Below are 15,060 nucleotides of genomic sequence, written 5' to 3' on the forward strand. Positions count from 1 at the left end.
CACCGGCCCATCAGTGAAGCTCCAAGAGCTTAGACCTAGAGGCGAAGCCCCGTGCGCTCACCGTGACGTACTGTGTCGTCGTCGCTCTGGGCGCTCTCTGTGTCCCCAGCGCCGCGGGCAGCCGAGGAGAGGATGTGAGGCTGGAGAGGGGCCAAGGGGGAAGCCAGGAGCTCAGCCGCCACGGCACAGCACGCCCGCTAGGGTGGTCGTAATAATAAAGACAGCGACAAACGTCGGGGAGGGTGTGGAGAAATCCCTGTACCGCTGGCCGGACTGCAAAACGGTGCAGCCCTTCGGAGAGCAGTCTGGGGGTTCATCCAGAGTCCCCCCTAGAGCCACCGCACGACTCAGCAATGCCACTGCTAGGTAGACACCGGAGCGTCTGTTGACAAAAGTCACACGGACACGAATGCGCCCAGCAGCCTCGTGCATAACAGCCCAGAAATGGAAACAACCCAAATGTCCGTCAACTGCTGAAAATGGAGAAGCATAGCCCACTCAGTGAAACTGATTTGACCATTAAAAAAACAAAAAACAAAAAACAAATCACAGTCCCGGGGCTCCTGGGGGGCTCAGCCGGTTGAGCGTCCGACTTTGGCTCAGGTCACGATCTCGCGGTCCGTGAGTTCGAGCCCCGCGTGGGGCTCTGGGCGGACGGCTCGGAGCCTGGAGCCTGTTTCCGACTCTGTGTCTCCCTCTCTCTGCCCCTCCCCCGTTCATGCTCTGTCTCTCTCTGTCCCAAAAATAAATAAACGTTAAAAAAATAAATAAACATTAAAAAAAATTTTTAAAAAAAGAAGAGAAACGCAGTCCTGATACGTGCTACGATGTGGATGAACCTTGAAAACCGTTATGCCAAGTGAAAGAAGCCAGACATCAGAGGCCACTCATTTCATGATTCCGTTTCTACGAAATCTCTAAGCCAGACAAATGCTTGGAGACTGAAAGCAGATTGGTGGGTCTGGGGCCACGGATGGGCGTGGCTACTGATGAGGTCAGGGTTTCTTTCTGGGGTGATGAAAACGTTCTCGAAGCATGTGATTGCGGGCACAGCTCTGTGAGTATACTAAGACCCCTGAGCTGCACGCATTAAAAGGGTGAACCTTTTGGGAGGCGAATCATAGCTCAATCAAACATTTTTTTGTAAACAACTGAATATCAATATATCAGAATATCCTGCGGTTGTGTTTTTTTTTGTTTGTCTTTGGGGTGTTTTTAAAAAAAAATTGTTTTAGTTTATTGATTTTGAGAGATTGAGCGTGAGCACGACCGGGGGAGGGGCAGAGAGAGGGAATCCCAAGCAGGCTCCGCACCGCCAGCAAAGAGTCCCACGCGGGGCTTGAACCCACTAACCGCGAGATCATGACCGGAGCAGGAGTCAAGAGCCGACCGAGCCACCCAGGTGCCCCTGTCTTGTCGTGTTTTTAGGCGTTACACGGCAAACGTTTATTTTTCATTTACCACTCGCGTTTAAATTACGGGAAGCTCTGGGGCAGAGGCACTTTCCTCTGCCGGCTTAGTTTGATGTTCAGTCACCGCGTTCGGAGCGCGTTCGAATTAACTCGTCCCTTGGCGCAAGATGCGCGCTTCTGCCAACAGGTGGAAGAGACGCGCGCGCCCTGGGGTCTCCGGACGGGACTCGGGCCGCTGACCCTGCATCCTGCAGCCGACGCTTGCTCTTTGGAAAAAGAGGGCCGTCCCCCTCACCCTGAGGCCACCGGGTGGTGTAGCCTCTTCTCTCAGCGTTCAGAGACGCCTTCTCTCCCGTCAAGCCCACCCTGTCCTTTGTGTTGAAGAAATATCCCTGGTGCTACGTTCGCTTCGACTTGCCAATGCGCGAAAGTTCATCTTTTGTTGAACGAGGGTATCTCGTCCCTTTGCTGGCACCCGTTTAGTGTCTCGTGCAGAAGGACCTCATAGCCGAGGCTCCAGCGATTATGGGACTTTCCGGCGCTGACCAAGGTGACCAAACTCTCATCTCTAAGCGCCTCCCTGCCACGCGGCCGGCCATCGCGGCCTAAGAGCGCCTATGAGCCGTATTCCCTTCTCCTGGATCTTGACCTCTGAGAGCAAGGCTCTCCACGCGCCCCGAGGCTGCCCGTCGGGATGGACACCCTACAGTGTCACTCACCTGAACACACAGAGGAGTCACACACGCTGAACGACACACGCTGTCAGGAGCCCCGAGGTGTTTACTCAGCACACGGATGGCCGTTCCCCACTGTTCCCACCGTGTCGAGGTTCAGTCTCCCCACGTCGGGGAGCTAATGACAATTGCCTGTTTGCCTCTCTACCGAAGACACCGATCTGCGTGATGGTTCAGCGGGTGACAGCGGGGAAGCTGGGGACGTTGCCTCGAACCTGCAGCCCGCGCCTCTGTCAGGGCGGGTCATCGGGGCCAGGTTTGGCCAGCTCTACACCCGTCTGTGTGCATCTGTGTGTGTGTGTATTTAGTTCCGTGTACGTCTCCATTTCCCTGGGACGGGTTCCCCGGGCGCTCACGGCGGGGTCATGTGGGACGTGCTGACTTAATGATGAAGGACCCAACCACGGTCCTTCGGAGACGGGCTGTTCCGTGTCACACGCTCTCCGGCGACATCCACGTGGTCCGATTTCTCTGTGTCCTCACTGGCATTTACTGTTGTCATCGGTGTTTCTTTTAGCCATTCTGATTATACATATATATTTTTAAAGTTGAACAAACATGCATCAGACTTTTGGCAGAGTGGTTATTTCTGGGGTTTGTGTGTGTGTGTGTGTGTGTGTGTGTGTGTGTGGAGGGAAGTGCTTAACACGATGGAGGATTTTTTACTTTCTATGTTGTATATTTTTACAGTGTTCAGATTTTGCCTAACTCGGGGCAGTTTTGCGTAACTGAGCCCGGCCAGCTCAGCGGGTGAAGCGTTTGACTCTCGATCTCGAGGTCGTGAGTTTGAGCCCCACGTCGGACGGGGAGTCTACTGAAAACGATGTCTTTTGTGGGTCACCTGGGGGGGGCTCAGTCGGCTCAGTGTCTGACTCTTGGTTTCAGCTCAGGTCGTGATCTCACGGTTCGCGAGTTCGAGCCCCGCATGGGGCTCTGCGCTGGCAGCTTGGGATTCCCTCTCTCCCTCTCTCTCTGCCCCTCCCCTGCTCTCTCTCACGCTCTCTCTCTCTCAAAAGAAATAAACTTTAAAAAAAAATTTCTTTTTTTGCATAACCCAGTGAGTGTTTGAAATCTAAAACTTAGCGAGGATTTTTAAAGAGGTAACAGGGAAAAAGTAAAGTATTATAAACTAGTCTGGGGAAGAGCTTGCGCGCAGAGGAAGGGAGAGGTGGGCGGTAGAGGGGAAGTTAGCCTCGAGGGAACATTCTCTCTGATGGAGCCCAGAAAAGAAACCAACAAAAAGGGGAGAGGCTGATAGTTCCGGACAGAGGGAATGTCTGAGAGCTGGCTCTTCCCTGTTTGGCCAAGACCCTCCCTCCTCTGCCCTACTCTGCGTCCCTCTCCCTCCTGCTTCCAGAATTCTCTACACAACTGAGAGGCAGGAGGAGGGAGAGGCGAGGCTTGCTGCTCTCCAGCACAACTGTACCCCATTCTCCCAGGTACCCCTCACAGCGCCCCGGGACCACTGTCTCCTCTGGCCGGTACGGGGACCCAGAGCAGGAAAGTGAGGGGACACCCAGGTCTCTGAGCCCCAGGAACGCTGGGGAGGGCGGCCCGGTGGGGACGTCTGCAGGGGAGCAGGACCTGGTGCCCGATTCCCTGGATGTTTTTGGTGAACCAGGAGGCCACGGTTGAACCACGGAGAACCAGACCGTGCTGCCTGAAGATGTGGTCGCCTTGGCCCCTCCTGAGGAATAAGGCCCTCGCTATGCTCTCTTATTTAGGCTGCCGGGCGCTGCTGGTTTGATGACCACAAAACTAACAAGGGCTTAGGGACGCCACTCCCGGGGCTGGTCCGGTCCTATCATCCCTGTTCTGTGAGGCTGGACGGGGAAACTCGCCCTGCGCCTCAGCTCTCTCGGCCGTGGAATGGGGGCATTTGCTCCGAAGTTTCAGGAGAATAAAAGACTTCCACGAGGAAAGCACCTAGAATAACGCCTGGCCCTCGGCGGGCGCGGAGGACACATCGGCTGTAATTAGTCCAGAGGGAGCGGCAGAAGGGGCCGCCCGGAAGAGGTGGAGAAGGAGAGAGGACCGAGGACAGGCGACGAGTCCCCGAGAGGAAAGCTGGGGCCCGTCTGAGGTTGTTCATTCACGCCAAGACAGGTGTGGGGTGTTTGCTGTCTAACCAGAAATGCGCTGGGCCAGGCAGGGCTAGGACAGGTAGGCTCCGTCTTCCGGCCACCCAGGGAAGGGGACGGCGGGGTGGCCCCACGAGGACAATGTGCTGATCCAGGCAGGTAATTGGGGCTGGAGGTACAGGAACCCACCGGAGCTCGCCTGGTCCAAAGAGGGTGTGGAGGGCAGGGCCCTATAGGAAATCTCACTTCTTAGATCCAAGAGCAGGGAAGGGGGGCAGGGGGGGCGTGGGTGGAGCCTCAGGGGACCGATGGACGCAAGGGGAGGCTCCCCTCTGCTCTCCCAGGGGTTCTGGTCCCTTCTGCCCCACCTCTCCCGGGGCTGCTCTGCTCACCTCTGTCTCGACCAGTGCCCTCTGCTTAATTTTCTCTCCCACGGCCACTCTCGTCTATCAGATGCCGGCAGCTAATTCACAGTGTAGCCCGCCAGCTGGGGGACCGGGGGCCAGACTCCCAGCCCTGGTCCGTCAGCAGCGGGCAGGGTAGTCCGTCCGCCTCAGCAAGCGCATCGCCCCTGGAGATTCCCTGCAGGATCGCTTTGCGTTTCTCTTCTCGCGTCGCAAGGTCAATGTGAAGACAGAAATTTGGGGCCTTTGGGTTGAGGCTTTTCGTGCTCGGTCAGACCTGTCCACGTTGCCCTCCCATCTCCTAGGCCCAGAAGATTCTGGCTTGGCCCTCTCCAGAAATCCTTTCAAAGAACACAAAGGCCAGCCCCCTCCCCCCCCCCCCACCGCCTCTCACGTTCACTCCACACAGCCCTGGCAGGTGCAGAAGTAGCCTGTCTCCCTGAGTGTCGGCCCTGCCTGCCCACTGTTGTCATGCGTCAAACCTCAGGCATGAGAGACATTGGCTCAGTAAATTCCTAGGGAGCCTCCTGGGCAGGTGGCCGTGACCCTCTCCTACCAGCAGAAGGACCCAAGGGTACCGAATGCCACAGGGGGACGCCGCTGTCCTGCTGGCCCTCACTCAAGAGACAGACGTAGGCAAAGTGGTCTAGTAGGTGACGTTCGTCCCCAGTATGTCCTCCCCTCCCCTTTCTGCATCTCCCTCCAAGTTTCCAGCTGGTAGCATGCCTGGGGTGGGGGTGGGGGGGTCACCTGCCCTCCCCAAAGCCCCTCCCCTCCTGCCCTGGGAGCTCTGCTCCCCCAGAACAGGTGGCCCATCTCACGGAGTCCCCAGGTCCTAAACACACAGACCGGACTCCCCTTCCCCAGCAATTTCTGTGACTCTGACGTCATCGCCTATAAACCGGGGGCAGGGGAAGGGATGATTTCCGTGCCCTTTCAATTCCAACGCACAATACACGATGCCTGTTTTGATTAACCCTTTAATAGAATGAACAAATGACTGAATGAATCTTCAGGACTTTCATCAATACCTTTGTATTAAAACTAAATTTGGAGTTTATGTAATAGCGGCCGGGGGGCGGGGGAGGCAGGGGGGCACGGAAACCAGAAAACCACCATAAAAAGGAGCATCTGGTTTTTTCTCCGGCCTCCACCCTGGACCGGGCGCTGAAATGAGGCTCTTCTCCCAGGACAGGCAAAGCGGTCATCTGAACTCCCCCCCAAAAGCCCCTAAATCATGGCTAAGAAGTTGTGAACTTTCGTACAGTGTTTCTGTCGGTCAGGACTGACGGACCTGCCTTTGTACAGAATGACGACACCCGCCAACAGAGACGCTTCCTGGGTCGGATAGTAACTCAAAAGACCCATTGTTTTAGCCACAGGAGGGCAGGGCATCGATTTTATTTGGTGCCCCGGTATCTAACGCTGCCCTGAGACGATGGCACCATGGGTGGCCTTTAAGTCACTGACACCACAGTGGCCAGAGCGGGGCCCTCAAATAAAGCCATTGGCACGATTCGTTCTGGCCGGCAGCCGTCATTGCCCGTTCACATGTATAATTCCAATTTCAAACCAGGGGTCCGGTTGCCAGACTGTGACGTCAGGCCACGTGTCCTGGTGTTGTTGGTTGTGAAAATGCACATCACAATATCATATGGTTCTAATTGTACTTAGAAGAATTCTCGCATGAAAAATCTTTCCACGATAAAAGCCATATAATCATATTACTAACATTTTGGAATATTAAGAAGAAAAAGAGGGGCGCCTGGGTGGCGCAGTCGGTTAAGCATCCGACTTCAGCCAGGTCACGATCTCGCGATCCGTGAGTTCGAGCCCCGCGTCGGGCTCTGGGCTGATGGCTCGGAGCCTGGAGCCTGTTTCCGATTCTGTGTCTCCCTCTCTCTCTGCCCCTCCCCCGTTCATGCTCTGTCTCTCTCCGTCCCAAAAATAAATAAACGTTGAAAACAAAAAAAAAAAAAAAGAAGAAAAAGATCCCACCCATAATACCACTAGCCTGGCGTGTAGGTAGGCATACACAAGTGTATAATTTTCCCAGCACGTTACCAAAATAACCACACAATTTTATATCATTTCTCCAACCAAAGTACCCTTTTTCAAATTATTTTTTTAACGTTTCATTCATTGTTGAGAGACAGAGAGCTTGGGGGGGGGGGGGCGGTGCAGAGAGAGAGAGGGAGACATAGAATCCGAAACAGGCTCCAGGCTCGGAGCCCCACGCGGGGCTCGAACTCGTGACCCTGGGATCATGACCTGAGCCGAAATCAAGAGTCGGACACTCAGCCAACTGAGCCACCCAGGAGCCCCCAAAACCCCACTGTAGAAGGGAAAGTACAGGTACAAAATGGACAAGAAACAGAAGAGATGCTAAAGATGTTAAAAACTGGCCGGGGGTGTCTTTAAGCCAGGTGAGCGGGAGAAAAAAAAAAGATAACGCACACACCGCCTCGTAGGAAAAGCCTTCCTCCTTCTCTGCGAATCCCTTGGAAGGCGCCGTTGCCCCGCGTCGTCTTTCGAGCTCTGCTCATAGATGCGCTACGTGGGAACGACTCTCGTCTTGCAACGTGGTCGTCAACGGGGGCCAGACACAGACCAATCAGCTAGGCTCTGACCCAGGGACGGGGACATCAGCACTCGCGGGCACCTGCGGAATCAGGTCCTTCCCACGGGGTTTCTCCCCTAATAAGCCGGGATCAGGGCGCCTGCGCGGCTCAGTGGGTTGAGCGTCCGCCTTTGGCTCAGGTCACGATTCGTGAGATCGCGCCCTGCGTCGGGCTCTGTGCTGACAGCTCGGAGCCTGGAGCCTGCTTCCGATTCTGTGTCTCCCTCGCTTCCTGCCCCTCCCCTGCTCATACTCTCTCTCTCTCTCAAAAATAAATAAACACGAAGAAGAAGAAGAAAGAAGAAGAAAGAAGTTTGGTAAGTTTCACTGCTCACATGGCAAATGATTGATAACTTACCGTCCTTACAGGAAGATTTTTGCATTTAGATACTAATCTCTCTGAGGGGCGGCGGTTCAGCCGGTTAAGCATCCAACTTTGGCTCAGGTCATGATCTCACAGTTTGTGAGTTCGAGCCCTGCGTCGGGCTCTGTGCTGACAGTGTGGAGCCTGCTTGGGATTCTCTGTCTCCCTCTTTCTCTGCTCCTCCCCTGCTCGCAATCTGTCTCTCTCTCAAAAATAAATAAAGATTTTAAAAATTAAAAAAAAAAAAACATTGTAGAGAAAGGTTAGGACTCATCCCCTCCCCAACGCTCCCTCCCCCCGAGGCTTCCACAGAACCCCGAGCGCCTCCCGAGGATGCGTCACCCCAGGCTGAGGGTCACCCCTTTCTCAATGGGGCAGGAGCCACATTTTTCCCTTTGTAGCCAATGCCTCACATAGAGAAGGTACACAGTAGGCACTCAATAGATGCTGTCAAACTGCCCTCGTCACCCCTCGTGAGCCACTAGAAGACCCGGGAAAGACCTGTGGGCAGACCCTGGCCTCACATCTGTAAAAGGTGACTTTGCTGTTCCCACTTTGTCAGGAGCCGGGGTCACCTTCTCCCAGTTTTTATACTTCAATTTTTGCTGATGAGAGAATACAATCTTACTGCAAAAAAATTAAAATCTGAGGGCGCCTGAGCGGCTCAGTCGGTTAAGCAGCAGATTCTTGATTTTTAGCTCGGGTCGTGATCTCGGGGTTCACGGGATCGAGCCCCGAGTCGGGCTCTGTGCTGGCAGCGTGGACCCTGCTTGGGATCCTCTCTCTCCCTCTCTCTCTGCCCCTCCCCTGCTCACTTGCTCTCAAAAATAAAGATTAAAAAAGAAAAAGAAATTAAAATCTGGGAAGCATAGACTAAAGCAAGAAACAAAAATCTAACCCATCCAAATACCCACTACGTTTTAACCGGAATTATTTGGATCGATGTTTTTTAATTTTCTTTTCCCATTTGCTAGTACATATACTGACTTCTAAATTTTCCAAGCACTGGGCCGATTAGGAACAGGGATTCTATGCCCACAAATGAAAATTTGTAGGGGCCCTTAGTGCAACAGATAAACTTATAGTGATCTCTCTCTCTCTCTCTCTCTTTTTAATTTAAGAGAGAGCTCGCACCCTCGAGGGGCAGAGAGAGAATCTCAAGCAGGCTCCATAGTCAGCACAGAGCCTTACGCAGGGCTCAATGTCACGCCCGTGAGATCTTGACCTGAGCCAATCAAGAGTCAGATGCTTAACTGACTGAGCCCCCCAGGAGGCTCCCTCCTTGGCGGTCTCTTAGTGTTGGAGTTTCTTTGTTTCCTGCTAAGGTTAAGGGACGGAGGGACAGAACCTTGCCTCTATAATGACAAGAGATGCCCCATCAGTGACTCCTGGTAGGTAGCTGTGAATAAGCCACTTTGGTGTCCAAGATAGCCCAGAAGAGCCAGGAAAAGCTAATCACCCTTGGAGGGAGTGCAAAGGTATTATCTGGGATAACTGAGTCTTACATAAAGTGGGGGTGGGGGGACCCTTCTCCATGGAATAATGGACTTTTCCTGTCGATGCTGAGTAGCACTGGGGTGTCCTTGCCGAGTATCTGGGGAAGGACAGCCCTCGCAGGCCCAAAGATGGCCCAGGTGGATTCAGTCTCTCTCTCTCTCTCTCTCTCTCTCTCTCTCTCTCTCTCTCTCTCCCAGGGAGATGTTAACGCTCCTGTGGACCCGGCACAGAAGGACCTTCCTCCCTCCCTCCTGTTCCTGCAATCACCGTCCTGCCGCAGAGGCTGAGGCACATTGTGGGGCTTCGAGTAACGTGTCTACCTCTTCCTTAAGCTTCTTCCCTAACCCTCATGTAGGAGTACCGGGCCGTGCTATGCCCTGGGGGACACTGACTGGCTACCCAGCAGGGGACGGAAGCCAAATCAAGCATGACGAATCCTCCAAAGGTGACCAGGCCCTGCCCGCCTCCAAAGGGGTCACGGCGTGCACGTGAGAACGAACACGGCCTTTGCACACTGTGGTCAGACACGGCAGATGACGCCTTCTGGAAACGGTAGAGGCAGAGTTGGCACGGTGAGCCCGGAATCTGTCAGTGCCCCGTACCCATCCTTTCGAACTCTCCCAGGGACCTGGCGGGGCAGGATTAGTGGCACACTTCAAGGTAATTTTACTAATTTTACAGACGGGGAAACTAAGACCCAGAGAGGCTAATATTCAACTAGCCGGAAGCGGCAGAGCAGGATTCAAACTCAGGCCCATTCGATCCTGAAGCCTCGCCCCCTCCCGCCGGGCCTCCTTTTAGCCCTGCTGTGCCTGGGGGTTAGGGAGGGAGGGGGGGGGCCGGTTTGGGCTCAGGTCACCATCTCACAGTTCGTGGGTTCGAGCCCCGCATCGGCTCTGCGCTGACAGCGTGGAGCCTGCTTGGGATTCCCTCTCTCCCCGCTCTCTCTGCCCCTCCCCTGCTTGCTCCCTCTCTCCCTAAATTAATAAATAAACCTGAAAAAAATTTTTTTTGAGAAAATGACTTTATAAAAAAAAAAAACAAAACCTTCCCAGGTGCCACTCGCTTGGTGACTCGAGGCGTGGCCCTGGGCCTCCAGCCTCCGAAACTGCTGTCACTTCTTGGCACGCCCTCCTCACGGCGGGCCGACACTGACTGGTGGAACCAGGGCACCTGTTTCGTCATTTACGGAGAAGGTGACGGTCTCCTGCGTCCAGGGAAGGCATCCCCAATGTACACAGGGGGCCCGGCTGCAATCCCACGGCCACTCGGGGAGCAGGGAATACGGAGGGGACGCCACGAATCATTGACAGTGCGCCCGAAATCAATAAAACATAGTGACCGCCCCAGGCCAACGGGCAGATTTCACGCTCACATCCTCATCCCGAGAAAAACATTTCCAACTGCCCTCTTCCCGCTGAGAATACAAGGAAACGTGTGCAAGGAAAGGCACATCTTTCCAGAAGCGCCTCTCCTGCGAAATGCATCTCGCGGTCGATTGCAAAACCCTGGGTAGTACAGTTGCTTTTTGTTTATTCTTCCGTCGTATACTTTTTGAAAAATGTTTTTTTAAGTGTACTTATTTTGAGAGAGACCAAGAGAGCAGGGGAGGGGCAGCGAGAGAGGAGAGAGAGAGAAAAACCACGCAGGGGCCACACTGTCAGCGCAGAGCCCAACGTGGGGCTCGCACTCACAAGCCGCGAGATCCTGACCTGAGTGGGATGCTTAACCAACTAAGCCACCCAAGCACCTCTTAGTTTTGTTTGAAGTAGGCTCCACGCCCAACGTGGGCTTGCACTCACGGCCCTGAGATCAAGAGCTACATGCTCAGGGCACCTGGGTGGCTCCTGATCTCGCGGGTCGTGGGTTCGAGCCCCGCGTCGGGCTCTGGGCCGACAGCTCGGAGCCTGGAGCCTGCTTCGGGTTCTGGGTCTCCCTCTTTCTCTGCCCCTCCCCTGCTTACGCTCTGTCTCTGTCTCTCTCTCTCTCAAAAATAAATGAAACATTAAAAACAAATAAAAACTCTCCAAGTCCTTGCTCACTCTGCGATTACAGTCTAGGTGGAGAGACCACAAATCAGGAAGCAAGTCAGCAAAATATCAGCTTGTGAGCATTGCTGTGATATGATCCCGGGAAGGTGACAGAGGACAATATGGGCGGTAGGGATGGGAACACAGGAACTTGGGGTCGTGCCCTGAGACCTCAGAGCAGCCCAGCGGTCTGTGGGCTATCGGGGGGGACAGGAGATAGGTCCCTTCGGCCCTAAGGACTAGGGCCCCTGGGAGGGCGGCCTCAGCAGCGTGGGCCAGACCTGTGCCCCATGGTGAGGGCGGCGCCCCCCCACTCACGGCTCCACGTGATATGACCACAGCCCCTCCCATCCCTGCCTTAGTCCTGCGAGGCGGGGAGCAGTCCCATCGTGGACAAGGACACGAGGAATACTCACGCCAGGCCCCCCCGAGGAGCACCGGTGTGTCCCCAGATGCGGCCGCTAGGGTTGGAGGCAAGGAGGCGAAACAGGCTCCCGGGGCAGACCTGAATTTCCGTCTCCCTGCCGGGTACTTCTCTCCACTGTAGCGCCCAGGCCCTTTCGGTGGTGACCCAGGCACGGGTGCCTGCTACAGCTTTGAGCTGCATCATTATTTGTAAATACTTGACCTTTCAAAAGTTCATTGGATTTGGGGCGCCCGGGTGGCTCAGTCGGTTAAGTGTCCGGCTCTCGGTTGCAGCCTAGGTCATGATCTCACGGTTTGTGAGATCGAGCCCCGTGTCGGGCTCTGTGCTGACAGCTCAGAGTCTGCTTGGCATTCTCTTCGTCTCTCTGTTCCTACCCCACTTCCGTGCACTCTCTCTCCCTCAAAAATAAGTACACTTGGGGCGCCTGGGTGGCGCAGTCGGTTAAGCGTCCGACTTCAGCCAGGTCACGATCTCGCGGTCCGTGAGTTCGAGCCCCGCGTCGGGCTCTGGGCTGATGGCTCGGAGCCTGGAGCCTGTTTCCGATTCTGTGTCTCCCTCTCTCTCTGCCCCTCCCCCGTTCATGCTCTGTCTCTCTCTGTCCCCAAAATAAATAAACTTTAAAAAAAAATTAAAAAAAAAATAAGTACACTTAAAAAAAAAAGAATTTAAAGAGATCTTCATTATAAAGTCTTGATCGGGAATGGAATATGCCCATTTCAAGCATAAAACTTGATATAAAATATTATGTTCACAGACACAAGCTCAATGCTGCCAATTGAAACCTTTGAAAACATCTTACTTGGGAGTGTTACGCTAGTTTCATGGTTAATATCTTCCTTAAGATGCAACCAGTTTTGTTTACTGATTATGTAAGGCAGAAAAATGAATAATGAAATTTTTTTTTCAACATTTATTTATTTTTTGGGACAGAGAGAGACAGAGCATGAACGGGGGAGGGGCAGAGAGAGAGGGAGACACAGAATCGGAAACAGGCTCCAGGCTCTGAGCCATCAGCCCAGAGCCCGACGCGGGGCTCGAACTCCCGGACCGCGAGATCGTGACCTGGCTGAAGTCGGACGCTTAACCGACTGCGCCACCCAGGCGCCCCTGAATAATGAAATTTTTTAAGCAATGGCTCCAAATCCCCTCCACTTTTCTTCCGTGTACCCTACAAACAGGATCCCTTTCTAAGAGTAAAAAGATAGCAGAAAGTGGGAAATACCGCCCGACAAGACCAGTGAGGTAGCTCCCTGTGAAAACAGCCCCAAGGTGGGGGTTCATTATACTATTCTTTCTACTTTGGTCATATCTTTGACAATTTCCAGGAGCGATCCCCGTCCTGCGAGCGCCGATTGTCACCAGAGCTGTGGGAGCCCCTGTGTGGATTTGAGCAAGGATGCGACTTCAGCTGATTTACCTTCTATAAAGGTGAGGAGAGACAGAAGTGGGTCATCCTGAGGACTTTTCAGAGGGAGGGACCAGCAGGACCACGAGGGGGAGAAGGGGGGTCTCCAGGAGGATGCCTGTGCTTCCTGGTGTGAGGACTGAGTAAATCACGGTGCTCTTTACTGGGCAAGACTGAAGGGCAAAACAGTTCTGGGGACAGCACTGGGATCCAAAGCCTCAGGATGGATTTTTCGATAAAGTGCAAAGGAGAGAATGTATAGATAAGAGATTTAATAGGCAGATCAGCCATTTATTTGACTCCCACGATACCTACTGAAATATCTATAGATGAAATGATGTTAAAAAAAAAAAAAGTCTGGGATTAGCTGCAGAAGAATTCAAGTGGGACAGGCAGGACAAGTGAGTAGATGAAATGCGAGACTGGTCACGAATAGCTCATTTTTGAAGCGAGATGATAGGTGCATGGGGGTTCATTACACTATTCTTTCTACTTTGGTCATATCTTTGATGATTTCCATGGCTAAGGACGTACAGCAAATTCGGAAAGGTCCCTAACCGGGAGTGGAGTTAGGGTACTAGACCAGTGGAGACGGACAGATAACCCTGCTACTATCCTTGACTTCACATTCTTTGGGGGAAGAGACAGATAATACACAAGTAAACAAATAGGATCACAGAGCCCGATGCGGGGCTTGAACCCACGAACCGCGAGATCATGACCCGAGCCAAAGGCGGACGCTTAAGCGATTGAGCCACCCAGGCGCCCCAGCCAAGAGCTTGAGAAGGAAGAGCCAATTCAGGACTCACCCTGGTGCCCCTTCAGCATCCTGTTTTTGCCGGGGCAGCTCTCCCGCTCCACCGCCTGGACTGGAAAGCCTTCTTCTGTCGCTACAGCTTTCTGCCACTCGTAGGAGCTCCAGAAGACCCCCTTCCTGTCCCTCGTCCAAGCGCCTCTTCCTAGCCATGTTCCTAGAGATCATAAGCCCTATGAGGACAGGGTTGTTGCTTGCGCGGTCGCTGCTGTGTTCCCAGCATCCAGAATTGTGCCTGACGCGCAGTTGTCGCTCGATACATATTCACGCAGCGAGAGTGAACTTCCAGAATCCACCAGGTAAGTAACCGGACACGTAGCCAGGTGCTTATGTATTCCACTCCACAACTAGAATGAACTTGTGGCCTATCTTCACAGGGATAGATAACACTTCCATTTCACAGATGGACAGCTCAGTTGGTTCAGATCATCCAAGACCCGAACGATTTCATGTAAAAGTCTCTCCCTTCCTTAGGAATATTTTTTACAGCCAAAAAAATAGACGCTCTGGAAAAATGGAGCCCGTGAAGGGAACGTTACCCACGCCATTTAACATTTCTCGAGGAGATAACGAATTTAATTGATGGGGCCCGGCTTTCCTGGATCGATTCAACAGCAAATATTTCGCTTCCCTGAAAACAAAACAGAACAAGCAAAACAAAACTCTGCTCGGCCCCAGTGACAGGAACTCTCCGCTAGCAGCTCTGCCTGGGCTGTTTTTTGTTTTGTTTTGTTTTTTGCATGTGTGCTTTTAGGAGAGGCTTCCAGATCGCATGTGCTCTGCACAGCAACCACGGACACTTAACATCCATTAAATAATAATGAGACAGGAGGCCTGGAGTTTTTCTGCTGCTCCCAGGTCTGTCCCTTACTTAAGTGACCTTGGACAAACCCATTCCCTCCCTGCTCTCTGATTTCCGCGCGCCCGTTTCAGGGTAATGTTTACGACTAAGGTGCTTTATAAAATCTGGGGATCGCGACTGGCACTTCGCCCTTCGCCCGGGCGGCGTAGCTCCCGCGCTATCCCCCGGGGATGCCCGCAGGAGCCCCGGGGGAAGCGCCCGCGCACCGCCGTGCCGCGCTGGCGGGGCCGTCCCCGGGACGGTCCGGGCGTCCCGGGCCGCGGCGGCTCGGCTTCCCGGGCTACCGAGGGCTGGAAGGCGGGTGAAGGCGACCGTCCCCGGACCGCCCCTCCCTCCCGGCCGCCGCTCTGCGCCGCGCGCCAGCTGTGCGGGCCGCCCCGGCCGGCGGTCCCCGGGCAACCGGGCCGCGG

The sequence above is a fragment of the Prionailurus bengalensis genome, chromosome E4, assembly GCF_016509475.1.
Source record: "Prionailurus bengalensis isolate Pbe53 chromosome E4, Fcat_Pben_1.1_paternal_pri, whole genome shotgun sequence".
Classification (NCBI taxonomy): Eukaryota; Metazoa; Chordata; class Mammalia; order Carnivora; family Felidae; genus Prionailurus; species Prionailurus bengalensis.